This window comes from Rattus rattus, chromosome 7, assembly GCF_011064425.1.
Source record: "Rattus rattus isolate New Zealand chromosome 7, Rrattus_CSIRO_v1, whole genome shotgun sequence".
Taxonomy (NCBI): domain Eukaryota; kingdom Metazoa; phylum Chordata; class Mammalia; order Rodentia; family Muridae; genus Rattus; species Rattus rattus.
The window spans coordinates 8,497,327-8,512,474 of record NC_046160.1 but is presented as its reverse complement, the minus strand read 5'-3'; the positions used below and the strand labels follow the sequence as shown (position 1 = coordinate 8,512,474).

At 41.5% G+C, this 15,148-nt stretch overlaps 1 protein-coding gene across 1 annotated transcript in view; it reads right to left on the bottom strand.

The window, feature by feature from the left end:
• Positions 1-15,148, bottom strand: part of Thada (THADA armadillo repeat containing) — a 307,293-nt gene that overhangs the window by 237,005 nt on the left and 55,140 nt on the right. The gene's annotated exons all lie outside the window — the stretch shown is intronic.

Here is a 15,148-nt window from a genome sequence, read left to right as displayed (position 1 = left end):
TGCAGCATAAAAGCTATGTGATCAAGGATAGTTACAGAGCTCTACTTCCCATTTTTCTCCTCCACCACATGAATGTGGTTACAAATGTGTTCACCCTTGAGCTTCCTTAAGAAGTTCTTTAGGGGAATTGGGGATTTGGCTCAGTGGTAGAGCGCTTGCCTAGGAAGCGCAAGGCCCTGGGTTCGGTCCCCAGCCCCGGAAAAAAAAAAAAAAAAAAAAAAAAAAAAAGAAGAAGTTCTTTAGGGGCTCTTTATAAAAATATTACCTGACTGAGAAATTTAAATTAGATACAACAATTGACTTATATTTGAAAAGGTATCCTCCTACACTGACATAACATCCCCTACTCATAATACCCAAAATATACATTGGGAAGCCTTAAACCAGTTCAGCTGAAGAACAAGATAACCACAGCGAGTCACAAGAAGTGAGACTGCTGGCACATGAAAGAGGTTACAGCATGGCAGATTTATTCTGTGGGGAAACCAACCAGTCTCTCATACAGGGAAGGGGATTTCAATAGTCTACTCTCCCATGAGAGGGGCCAGGGCTGGGGCTGTAGACAATAAAATCTATAAGCACAGGAAAACTCTGAACCAGGCTATCTATCAACTTGTTAGTTAAATCTGTGATATTGCTGTGGGACTAGGAAGAGAGAGACCAAAAGGACAATATCTGATCCATCTCCTCAGAGATAGAATCCAAATAAGTAACAAAGTAATCAAAAGGTTCCTAATTATAGGCTGTAAACCAAATTTCACAACATAGACATTTTTTATATATACTAAAAATAAATGGAACATAAATTGACTCTTAAAGAAATTTTATAGGGCAGATTGACAAAGACCTTAATATAATTTGCCTTTAGTGTGCTGAAGAAATACAGAAGGAATGATGTCTTCTGAAGTAGCATGGGAGAACTGGGGTTGTAGCTCAGTGGTAGAGAGGGCCTGCCCAGCACATGCCTAACCCTGGGTTCAATACTTTACGTCAAAGGAAAAAACACAAAAGGCCTATTTGCCTGCCAGGTTATGGTACACACCTGTAACCCCAGAATTTGGAAGTTAAAGCCAGGAGGATCATTAATTCAAGATCAGCTTTGGCTACATAGTAAGTTGTACGCCACCCTCTGCTACAAGAAACTGATAAATTTTTTAAAATGCGAAAAATTTTGAAAAACAAAGTATTGAAAAAAGAAAACAAGCATATATAAAAATACTAAAATATTCTGTATCAAAATATACTTTCAAAAAAGATGACATCGATGCTAAGAAACTTAAATTGTATCAAAAATAAGTTTCTTGTTATCAATAACAAGGGACATAGTATATTTAAAATGCTGAAGGATAACTAACATTGGGTGTCTACACCACATTAAACTGTATTCAAAAGTAAAAGCAAAACCTAGATTGTGTGATACACATCAGAAACACGTCTACCAGGGAACTAGATATTTCAGTGGGACCCTATATGGTAGAAAGAGAAAATAGACTCTTACAAGTTATCCTCTAACCTTCATATAGTCACAAGTGGGATGGACACACGCACGCGCACACACACACACACACACACACACACACACACACACACAGATGAAAATGATGATGATGATGATGATGATGATGATGATGATGATGATGATGACGACAACGACGACGACAGGAGGAAGAGGCAGAGGAGGAGGAAAAAGAGGAGGGGGACTCTGAATGAGAGAAATCCTAGAAGGTGTAATTTAGCAATTTACTTAAAGTAAACCCAAGGATCATTTAAAGAATAACAAGGAACTTTCTTCCAGAGCTCAAGTCAAAACTCTTGGCATCATTGCTTCCGGAAAGTTTCATATCTAACCTGCTGATAGCACGGGCATTTCACTTTGAAACGATGCAGATCCTGGTCGGGTTCCCTCTCCACCGTCCTTCAAGCCATCTCCTTCCTGAATTAATGAACTGTAACCTCCCAAACTTTTACCATTTATTCTCAACACAGTATTCTTAATAACCCTTTATTAAATGGCCAGATCAAACTAGGTGTAGTATAATTCTAGCACTTGAGAGGCTGAGGCAGAAGGATCCTGAATTTGAGGCTACTTTGGGCTAATAAGACCGAACCTTAAAAGAAACAATCCACAAACCCAGATTACTTCTCAGTCATGCTCAAATCTATTTACAAAGCCCAACTGTGCATCCCCAAGTTCCCCAAGGAATAACTGAAGTCTTCACTGGGCTCATGTTGCCCAGGCTGTTTACACCATGGTAGTTAGACATGGCTTATCCATGTTCCCTCATTTCAACTGCTGTCCCTCAGTTTTGCACTTTTGTAAAGTGGGTAAAAAAAGCAAAAAATGAAAACTGAGACTTTAGCTTAAATGAAAGCATTACTTCAAGGGAGAGAACTCTATTTTCCATTAGAAATTTGGCTTGATCTGGCTGGTAATAAAGATGCTACCGGCTATTATTATTCTGTTATTTGTTTCAGTTTTCACTCCCAAACCAACAAACAAAGCCCATGAAGAAGGACGAGCTGGTTGTGTTCCCTGGAACCAACTTCCAAAAGATATTCATGCAGAAGGTGCTTTGGGGTGCACTGTTATAAGAAAAGTATCTTTCTAAAGCTAACAAAACAGAAATTATCTTCCTACTCGTGTTTTATCCAGATTATTTTCAGACTGACTTCAGTCTCTGAAGATGCACCATCAGAATTAAAATGACAGTATAGACAGAAAGCAAGCTGGGAACGGGGATGGCCTACAGAAAATTCTGGAAGGGAACCCTGCAATCCCAGCACAGGAAAGTGGGAAGAGAGGATCACAAGTGTAATGGTATCCTCTGCTGAACAGTGAGCTCAAGCCTGGGTGATATGAGGCCCTGTCCAAAACAACAAAACAAGGAAGGCAGGGTAACCCAGTGGGTGGAGAGAACTGACTCCCAAGAGTTGTCTTTTGATCTCATGTGCCTGGCATGAAGTGAACTATGTCTCAACCATTCTGGAGGCACTCCAACTCCACTGGAAACCTGGGGAGACTTATTCTTGGTAACACGTCACTATCTTATATTAACTGAATCACTCATAATGGCCTGAAGAGACTTCACTGCAAACAGAAAGCAGCCACTCTCACAGTGAAATGTGAGGAACGTGAAAGCTAATGTATGAAGCAAGTTCCCAGAAATGCACCAAGATACGGACTGCCAAGAAATTAGGCTCAGTGGCCCTGGCCCTGGCCCAGGCCCAGGCTTGTACCTATACCTTTGTTTACTAAATAACTCCCTTACCAGGCTACCATCTCTAAGGACTTTCAGTACAGAGAGGAAGCCCTTCCCCCGTGCTCATTAACAGAAGGAAAAGTGAAAACTGCCAGGTTTAAAAAGAGCTCTAAATAATTTATTCAGTTAAGTTATGCTATCAAGAAAAAGACGCATCAATAAAAATGAAGTTAAACACACAGACTGATTGCTGACAAATCTCCACACTACCACATTCCTGGACTCTTCTTTCCTTCATTTACCTGTGACAATCATGTAACTAATTTATTATATAAGGCCAACAAAAGCCTCAAAAAGTGTAATTTAATATAAAATAAATGGAAGGCGAGAACTGACGCCCAAGAGTTGTCTTTTGATCTCACAAGTGTTGGTGTACACACACAGGAGTTGACAGTGAACTATGACTTCCTAAGTGTCCTCTAAAATAAAAGCTCCAAGGAACCAAGGACATAATCTCTCCCATCCATTTTTAACTCTCAAGTACCAACAGGGCATGGTACCCAATTGGAGCACACCAAGTATTTGCTGTCTATGTGACCAACTCTGCAGGCTGGCAAAGAAAGAGGGTACAGAAGGTGTGGTAATTAGAGAAGGGGGAGTGCACAGGGGTTTCTCCTGGATGGGGGAGGGGCACTGCTGGAGCTGGGCAAGTGACTCAGCACTCACAGGCAGGCCATCAACAGCAATTCTACTGGCCTAAATCCTGCCCCCAAACAGAAGCTTCTTCCAGGGCTCAAGAACAAAACCAAACCAAGTTCAAAATGAAGACTAGTACATTCTTCTGGATATTGTCTAACTGACACTTGTACATGTGCAAATGGGGTAGAAATTATGTTTCACATGACCATGTTTCTGAATTTTAGCAACAGGTAAAACATGTAACATTTTTCCTTTTTTAAAGGCTCTTTAAGAGACCTTCTCCAGGCAAGGACTGCAATCATTTCCTGTTAGGTTAATTTTCAAATATATGCCTCCACCCAGAATAGCTAACTCCCCTATTTACATAGCACTGGGTATATTCCCAGAATGCTCAACTTCCAGTAGCAAACGTCAGAGTAGTTCCAGGTCCTTCATCTCCAACTCCAGACTCTTCTCCCCATCTCTTGACTACAATCGTATCACAACTATCTGCTATCCCTCTAGGCAACTTCCAACACCACTTCAAACACCATGGCTACCAAAGCATGGAAGGTCTTCACCAAGGACTTCTCTAGCTTTTATTGTTGCTTCTGTTGTTAATTGTTCCCAATTATTCTTCCCATCACCTGGGACAGACATGCTCGACAAGCTATCTTGCTCTTGGTCTTTAATTTCTGTCCAGGAAATCCTCTGCTTTACTTACCTAATCCCAAACATTGAGCAGCTAGGTTGAAAGTTCCTCTAGTGGGGTGAGGACTTGTCAGCTGGTAAACTGCTAAGTGAACCTGAGGACCTGTAACCCCAGAACCATGTAAAAGAGCCAGGTGCTCTTGAATTCTCTGCATTGGGAAGACAGAGAAAGGGAGATCCTTGGGGCTTGCTGGCCAGCCAGCATAGTCTACCTGGTGAGCTCTAGGCCAATATGTTCTCAAAGACAAAGGTGACAGTTCCTGAGGAATGATACCTTGTAGCTTCTACATGGTGGACCCACATGAACACATAAACACACACTCAGATACCGCTCTTCTAGTAGCAAAGCTCACACTTTACCATTGTTTTTATCCTCTACTAACAGGCTCCTGTCACAATTCCCTCCATACAGTGAGGATCACTAAGCATCTCCTCAACTGTAGCCTAGATGAAATGCCTGCCCTCCCCCAATTTGGATTTTAGTCCCGGTTTTGTCAGCTAGTTGTGTGGCTATGAATAGAGTGTTTAAAAAAGAAAATCATTACAAAGATGCTTTGAAAAATCAAGACGCATAGTGTGGTGGGCAAGCTCTTTCCATCTCAGCACTCAGAAGGCAGAGGCATGAGGATCTCTGTGTTCAAAGCCAGCCTAGTCTACATAGTTTCACCAGAGTCAGGGCTACATAGAGACCTGTCTCAAAGAGGTATTCTTTTACTTTTTTAGTGACTGCTAAAAACAGGGGACGTATCTCCCTAAATATACAAAGTATCTAAAGGTCCTGATGAGAGCTGCCCCCAGCACCTCACCATAACCCCACATAAGCCCTCACGCCCAGACTACAAGCTCTCTAGGTCCCATCGCTCCGGTCTAGGACAGCATGTTTTCAGGGGTCCAAAGAGCTTGCTTGCTCAGCACAGCATCTGGCATACAGGATGCTCTACAATCTTTGTTGATTTAATACAAACAAACCAAGCAAGCAGGGTTGGTGGCAGCTGCTGCATATTAGCTGCGTCTTCTGGGCACAAAACTGCAAAGGCAGGTGTAGGAAGGAGAGGCTACAACCTTAAGACTTCTCAACATGAGCTCACGGTGGCTAGAAAATGAAAACACCCTCAAGTTCTGGCTCTCCAATGGATCTTCTGTCCACTTCCCAGCAAGGACATATTGCTTTATAAGAATGTTATTTCAAAACACCAGTTACTGTTGTGAGAAGGAAGAAACTGCCAGGTAAAAAGGAAGCCAGGGAAGACTCCCAAGAACAATGCAGCAAATTCTAGTTGTTTGTTTTGGTTCCTCACCACACCAACCAGGGGTCAGTAAGGAAAAGGGAAAATACCCTGAATGACGAGATGGTCTCTGCCAGCGCTGTGCAGTCACCAACCACAGACTGGGGGATTCCAATGTCTTGCTTCTGTCAACAAATGCCTCCTTAAAGAGCAGACACTATCTTTGTTGCTTTGACAACCTTGTCAAACTCACAGTAAACACTCCACATGTCTTTAGCCTAAAGAACACCATACAATCAAGTTACGTACTAAGAAGTCTCATCAGAAAAGAATTTGTAGCTCAATATTATTAATTTACACATATGCCTATGAAATCAGCTTATCAATTCTAAAGGAAACTTACAAAAATTTCCCCAATTCCAGGGCTGTGGAGATGGCTGAACACATAAAGGTATTTACCACACAAGACCCTAGGACCCATATAGCAGAGAAGGAGTTAATGCTCCCACAGGTATCCTCTGACCTTCACATACGCATCACAGTATGTGCGTACCCACAATGCACATCACTCACAAGATTAAAATTGTTAGAAATGTATCCAATTTCCTAAACTCTTTCATACCTAAAACCCCCTAGACTTTCACAAAAAATCAGAAGGCACCATTGTACACAGTGAGTGACATGTGCAGAGTCCCACTCACTGAGAAGGGGCACAATATCTTACACAGCTTAGATGCTGTACTACTGTTAGCAAGCTAGGGACTCACTTAAATTTCTATCTTTATATTTTTTTTTGTCTATCCTTCACACCAAGGTGGCAAAAATCAAGCCAGGAGATTTTTTTCATTACAATCAAGAAGGGGCCAGAAGGAAGTTTTTCATTGTCGTTCTCTTCTTTAAGTCGTATGGCCTGAGCCCATACTAAATATAAGAGAGAGCTGGGCTACACCTCAATGGTACAGCACTTGCCTAGAATGCTAATGTGTGAGATTCAATATTCAGCACTGGAAATAATAATTTCAACATTTTTAAATCAGAAAAGTTGTAGAAATGCACAAGGCTGGTGTTCAGGCCTCTGTTACTGGGAGCAGAACACTGAAGTGCATTATTGTTCCATAAGCAGATTAGTCCAACTCCTATCCAGACTTATCTCACTCCTAGTAGACAAGTACCTTAAGATAAGCAAAACCCCGTAACAAAGATCAAATTACATATCTCATATATTGCACTAACTGGTCATTAGACTATTTTGTACCAGTAAATCAGATTCCCTGAGTACAAAGCAGCTCTCCACCTGCTTCTTCCAGCCACCTATCCACCATGGTCATTTCCTTGCTGAGTTTGAATTTTATTACATTTCTTGTTAGTTGTTGTTAATTGAGGTACTTAACTTTCTGAAACCCTTTGGGTAATCTCCAATTATTTCATGAGTGAAATTCTTTATTCATTCTTTTTTCAGGCATTATGTTTATTATTTAAAGGTTCATGTTTTTTCTTTCAAATAAACTAAACAATGACAGATGTGGACAGAAGACTCCATGCGTTAGGGCAAATTTCTAAAAGGGAACCTAACTCTGAAGTGTGGAGAAGTCTGAAGAGGGATTTGCATTCATGAAAGCTGGGGCTGGAGAGATGGCTCAGTGGTTAAGAGCACTGACTGCTCTTCCAGAGGTCCTGAAGTTCAATTCCCAGAAACCACTTGGTGGCTCACAACCATCTGTAATAGGACCCTATGCCCTCTTCTGGTGTGTCTGAAAGGAGTGACAGTGTATTCATATAAATAAATAAATCTTTAAAAAGAGAAGTGACATAACCAACAGAGGCCCTCCTACCCTCCCCACACACTGCTGCAGCAGCACACACTGAAGGCTCCTGCAGGGAAAACGGCAGGAGACTGCTCTGGCCCACTCTGGCTGCAGGCACAGGCAGCAAAGAAGAGATGAGTAAGGAAGCCCAGGGGAGTAAGGATGCCCCACAGCATGGTGGACAACGTGCCCAGAGAGCTGGTTCTCTCCGAGGTTCCTATCATCTCCCCAAGAGCAAGGAGAAAATCCTCAGGACTTTATTTTCAAAAATCCAGGCTCCAGATTACTCACTGAAAACATGGTTCTTCTGTCTAAACGAGAGCATATTACGAAGACTGAAAACCAGTGTTAGATTTTCCAGAAAAGGGTGCAATCTGACCTTACAGGGCTGGACACATGGCTCAGAGGCTCCAGTCACCTGTTATTCTTGCTGAGGGTGCAGGTGTGGCTCCTAGCACCCCAGGGAGGCTCACAACTGTACCTTCTGCTCTCCCAGATCTGATGCCCTTTTCTGGCCTTTTCTGTGGGTACTGCATGAAACTGGAGAATTTACTGCAGGCAAAACACTCGGGTAAAATAGGTATAGAAAACAAAATTTCAAAAGTCACTAATCAGTAATACACAATGACTTAGGAAACAGACATTAAGACATTCCAGTTTTCACAAAATCTTTTAAATCCACTAGAGAAAGAGAAGAAAGGCAATCAGCAGAGAGGCACATACCTATACCCCAGCACTGTAGGGCAGAGACACAGCATCCTTGTGACTCCTAGGCCTGCACTGTCTACACTCTGAGTTTGACAGCAGCAGGGCTAAGAGGTACGGTCCTGTCTCAATACGCCCACCACTCCCCCATTCATATGGCCTTTTAAAGAGGATTTATTTATTAGTTTTATATGTGAATACACTGTCGCTCTCTCTGGCCCCTCAGAACTTATTCTTTACTTAATCATTCACATTTCAAATAAAATTCACAGGACATTTAGTGAGCAATAAATATCTTGTCTGGGAATATTTGTCAAATAAAATATAAGTAAAAGTTTAGATGATATGATGTTAATCAAAGTTGAATAAATTTCTTCCCCCAATATATTACACTTAACATTTATTTTTGTACAATTGTGTGAAGATGCATTCTTTTGTTTTGCAGAAAGGTAGAACTTAGTTTTTATTATTATATTCCAATTGCTCAAAAAAAGCTTTCACTTTAATTTGCATCATAGGAGTTATAATTAAGTGGTAGAAGATTTAAATATTTAAATTATTTCTGGCATAATTATTGACATCACAAATCATCGCTAGTACTTTATGACTAAATCTGCCAGCTCTCAGCAGTTCATTCAGAGGTTGACAATGTGAATATGCTATAATTCCTACAGAGGTTATTTGTACAATAACCACACCTCAGTACACAGATCAATGCTCATATGAAGAGCAAAGTATCATTAAGTACTCAGAAAAGTCTCTCCTACACCTAAGATTCCAGCCAACAATTCCCCCATACTTGGACAAATCAAAGTCCCCACTCTAGTTTGGGAATCTTTAAATCAAAACAAACATCTTCGAATACAAAGGAGAGATCCATGTATGAATTTCACCAGAAATTTGAATTTATCTCCTAATGTAAATACACTTAGCCACTCCATTCAAACACTGGGGTAGCTAAATATGTACAGAAAAATAATCATAGCTTTAGTTTGTTTTGTTGTTGTTTCAGTTGTGTTGGCCTCCAGAATACTGAAATTACAGGTGCACATAATCATACTTGGCAGTTATGGTGTTTTTAAAGAAACTCTGACTATTTCATCAAGTCCCAAAACGAACTAACTCTGTGAGAAAATCAGATTACAGAAAATTAACTCCACATTTGTTTGTGTTATACATATAAATATTGTTTTCAAAAAAATTTCCCAGAAAAAAGAATAATATCTCTCCCAGTCCTGTTTATCCTGGATAATTGTTTAATAGTAAAGTCAGTTTACATTTGAAGACATTTTGAATAATCCTATTAAAAGTCAATTTAAATGATCTAGTTCATGTTTAACTCTTCAGCTATTTGCCAATTAATCTTTTGAAGTGCCTTCTTCCTTAACACAGCTGTATGCGGAGGGTAGCCAGCAGCTGGCCTTCATTTCTATGGGTTCTCACCAATGCTCAGATTTCTTCCTTGCAAATGCTTTCTTAAATGCTACACACCTAAGCAAGTTTGCATCATTAAGCACTTATTAATCCCTCCCCACTAAAAAAGCCCAAGGGAAACAGGTTTTCTTTTAAAATTAAAAGCCAACCAACACCCCTTCCCCTGCAAAAGACAGTGCTCCGCATGACAGAGATGTCCCCTATAAAACAGTCACACTTGAAATGTTCCTAAAGGGATCAAAACCACTGGGCTCAAAGGCATCAGATGAGAAGCCTAACAGATGGGTTCGAAGCCACCAGTGATGGCCACGAGGCATCTCTAAACTAGAAGAGGCCAATATACCAGACACTTGGCCTCCCTCAACCACCATCTTCTCCCGCGCACAGCTTCCGCCACTGCACAGTAGTTCGGAAACGGCATTTCCGTTCATTCCCTGGCTCACACGAAGCCTCTGTCCTTGCTTCTCCAGCCTTTCTTCCATCCCTTGCTCTTCAATCCTACCAACAGCGATGACTATGAAATTTCCCACATCTGTGTTTCCGCTGCCTTACCTTAGTCACGCACCTACTCCAACTGCTACGTTGAGTACCACTACCAGGATAGTCCATCATTTCGTCACACTCACTACAGGAAAGATAAACTTACTATTCCTTTTTTTTTTAAATTAATTTATTATGTATACAGTGTTCTGCCTGCAGGCCAGAAGAGGGCACCAGATTTCCTTACAGATGGTTGTGAGCCACCATGTGGGTGCTGGGAATTGAACTCAGGACTTCTGGAAGAGCATCCAGTGATCTTAACCTCTGAGCCATTCTCCAGCCCAAACTTACAATGCTGTATCAAGCAAACAAAACCAAAGTGTGCCTGGCTTAGGTAGCATCAACCCATTGTTCTGGTCTCCTCCAGCAGAGGAACTCACACCTGCGCTCACTGTCACGGATTCACTTTTCAGAGCCGGCTGCTACAATAGTCTCCATCCACATACATTTCCACACAGTGATCCGACCACTGTGTCATCAAAGGGAACTACATCCAGTCTGACCTAAAGACTCTTTATAATCCAGAGAATGTGACTGGAGCAATGCTGTGAGACTTGCCAGGCTGTCGGGCTTCTGCCTGGATTTGCTGCTATGCAGAAGTAGCTCAGCTACCTCAAACACGCCATGCTGAAAAAGAGGTTACTTGTGGCACCAACTGTCAGCAGAAAGGAAACTCCAATTCCCCAAACTCCAAAAGGCAGTCCAAATGCCCAGAAATGAGTTTAACCCGGATTATAGGAAGGCTTCTGTTAGATAAAAACCAGCATTCCTCAGAACTTATAAATCTGGTTCTCATGGCCAAAAGCAGTCACTTCCCTTACCCCTGGCCAGAGGGACACATGGCTCTCCAATTATCTTCTAAGCACATCAAGTCCATGCTAGCCTCCAGGTTCCCACCAGTCCCTACTCACAAGGATTTGCTACACATTTCAAAGTCCATCCTAGCCCTGCTCAGTTCCTCTTCTACCCTAAGCTTGCTGCTGCTCCCAGCTCGTCACGCTGTCCTCAGCTCTTGCTCTCACTCCTCACAGCCCCAGCTAACCTCATAATACTCTCTCAATTCCCTGTCCCCTGCTAGTCTCCCCTCTCTCACAGACAGCCATGACCCTGTTCAGTCTGCTGGCCGTGTTCAGTGTACTTCTTTCTTTCTCTCTCTGCTCTGGACCCTTCCTAGTTCCTCTGGATATTTTCTCTTTCTCTCATTCACAATAAAAAGCATTCCCTTAACCATATCAAAGAACTGTCATGTTGGCAGTTTATATATCTGATACAGAACACTGCAGTGGGGCACAGATGGACCCCCTTCCACAGGGTTTGACCTCCCTAACCAGACCAAGTTGCTGACTTGAGTCTCCAAAGGCATGGGTCATTTGTTTCTGACACCCATCATATTCCACTTCAAATGTCTGAGTCTGTCTCTTCAGTCACTTCTTCCCTCTACCTGCTCTCTTCTGGTACTCAGGTAAGTGTCACCTTAGAGCTGGCTGTTCTGTCTCTGTTGGCTCCAGGAGCCTACTACTACTTCAAAGGTGTGCTAGGCAGCTTCTCTCTCCGTACTGGGCACCCACTGCATGGAAAGAGATGCCTCTCCTTTGTGATGTGGAATACTTCTCTGCGACAAGTCTCCTACTATTTCCCCACCTCCCTTGAATAGAGTTGTCTCTGTCCAGTCTGCAGGCCATATCAAATCTACTTTATCTCTCTGTTCTAGACTCTTTCAGATGTCTCCATCTGACATGGAGTGGTCATGTCCCCAGTTCATATACCCAATGGGCCTCTAGCTATCCCACTACCTAAGGGGCCAGAAATGTACGCACAATTAAAAGAAGCCCTCTTACCACTTTATCTGCCAGCTAAACGGTACCAGTTAAACTCAGTATACGTCTGGAGGAAAACTACCTCGTTTGTCCTTGCCCTAATTCCTATCTCCTAAAATCAAAAAATGTAAAAAAAAAAAAGCCAACAGTTTTCCTTTATCATTCAACAAGTCATGTGTGGAGTTGGCTTGTGAAGTTGTCCACATGAGGCCAAAGGTTGAGTGAAATAGCCCATCATTGTTTCAATCTCTGAGCCATCAACACAGAGGAAGCTCCCACTACCTGAGACTTAAATTGCTAAAATTAAGTCTAAGATCTCCCTAAGAGTCATTAAAACCTATTGAATGTTCCAACCAGAGATCATAACATCTCACACAGTCCTTAAATCAATCTCACAGTATACATCGATCTCACAGTATCTTACATTTGTAGGAAACTACATATTACGAAAGAATGTTCAAAGATAACTTATTTGCTCTATACAACAGAAGTCAGTGAGATCTTGAATGGATCTCTCTCTTCAGCAATAAAGAGCTCAGGAATGAAGGGGTTAACTCTGTATATTCCAGCAGCCAGTGGAATGGATGTACACAGCTTGAATGACAGATTGCTGTTTTTTCAGATTAAAACAAAACAAAACAAACAAAAAACACCACAATGATTCTACCATTCCTGTTTGCACAGAACAGAATAATCTGTTCTAAATCCATCTAGTTCAGCAACAGCAGCTGTGGAAGTCCATCTGACTAGTAAGTCACCTTAATCTAGTGTCTACACTTCCTAATGGTCACCCTTTCTTTTCCCGTCCTTAAAACTTGCTCATGCGTGCTTGCAAGTTCAGCTCCTCCACAGAGAGCTATCAGGACACCCTTGTTTACTCTCTCAGCGTCCTTGTCCTATCTGTCAGTTTCAGACACTACCTGGCAGTTTTACGGTGTTCACACACAGACCTTACTTTCTCGGCTAGTTCCTCACTGCAATGCTGAGTCTCATGCCCATGACTCTTGGGACAATGGAGGCCTATCACACACTTCCTGGTAACACTCTGAACGTTACCCTTGCTTATTTGCAAACTAAACCGTTTGGAGGTCACAAAGGACGCTATCCTTATACTCGTGAGGAAAAAAGAGCCCTCCACTTCGGGGAAGGTTCTCTTTGGGGAAGGTAATCCTTTTTCCAGTGAGGATGCAGCTGGAGAGAAGACATACATGGAACCTTAGTTTGGGTCTTATTGCTGTGAAGAAACATCATTACCACAACAATTCTTATAAAGAAAATATTCAGTTGGGGCTGTCTTAGTTTTAGAGGTTTAGTCCATTATCATCATGGCAGGAAACATGACAGTATGTAGGACAGACATGGTGCTGGAGAAGGAACGAAGAGTTCTACATCCTTAGGCAGCAGAAGGAGACTGTGAGCCACATTGTATAGCTTGAGCATAGAGACCTCAAAAGCTGTCCCCATAGTGACACACTTCTTCCAACAAGGCCATACCTCCTAAGAGTGCCACTCCCTATAAGCCAAGCATTCAAACACATGAGTCTACTAGGCACTATTCCTATGCAAACCATCACAAAGCCATTACAGAGGATATACACAGTATCCAGTCAGGAAGAATAGCTAAACCAACCCTATCCATCAGATGGTGACAAGTGTTATAGCCAGACTGCCCTGATACCTCGAAGGCTCTTTAATAACAGAAAGTGTTTCTCATGATGAGGTATTATATTCTTCAACCCAAGCATGATGCAAAAGCATATAACTAACATTCACTAACTGATTTGAAGGAATGAAGTATACTACACTGTGAGAAAAGAATATTCACAACATGTCTACAATAGAAACAAAGAATTGAAAAGATAAATTATTTTTGAAAAGATTTTTTATGTACATAAATGCTCTGTCTGCATGTATGTCTGCATGCCAGAAGAGGGCATCACAGATGGCTGTGAGCCGCCATGTGGTTGCTGGGAACTGAACTCAGGACCTCTGGAAGAGGAGCTGGTGCTCTGAACTGAGAAGCATCTCTCCAGCCTAGAAAAGACAAAACTACTTTCAAGGTCAGCCGTTCATGGAGCTAGAAAGATGGCTTAGCATCTAAGAACCTTTACTATTTGCAGGGACCAGAATTTAGTTTCTAGTTCCTCTATCAGATGGTTCACAATCACCTGTAATTCCAGATTAAGGGGACTCAATGGCTTTTCTAGCCTCCACAGGCACCTGCACTCCTGTCCACATACCCACTTACAGACAGACAGACAGACACAGATAGAACATGCAAAATTAAAAACTAAAATATTTAAATGTCACCAGTTTAATAATAGGAACACTTTTTTTGGCAAACAGTTTATCTCTTAAGAATGCTTTTAAAGTACCATCTAGAGAAAGCCTATAAAACTGATAAGACATTTTAAAAATATTTTACCAGGAGTGGGGCTGGGGGACACATCACAAATAATCAAGATGTAAATCTCTTAGCAGTACAAATTAAAAGGTTTGCTGAAGCTACAAGACTGGCCACTTCATTTCAACATTTCTAGGCAACAGAAAGGTTTTCCTGGAAAATACTACCTTTTCTTTTAGAGAAGGTTGGTACAAATACTTAGTCAATAAGAAACTTAAGGTTTCCTTACAAGCCATTTAGAGGAAATCCACTATATGAATGAATGAAACTATCAGCACCCATAAAGTTAAAAATACACATTTGGTTAAATACATGAGATTTAGCTAAATACTTTTTCCCAGGTAAGATGAATTATGTCTATTTATTGTTATTTTAAGATTTTTCTATAAAATAAAACTATAAAAAATCTTTATGTTATTCCATGAAATACACATAGACCAAAAGAAGACCAGGTTGATTTGATTCCAAATACCAAGTCATTTTCAAACAGACAAGACATCCATCTCATCTGATGAAAAGAATCAGTGACCTCAGAGCTACTTTTGGCAAAAAGTACTTCCAATCAGCCTTCAGTGCAAGAGCAGAGTGGGTGGACACTTGAGTCAGCCATCTGCAGTCTGTCACACAT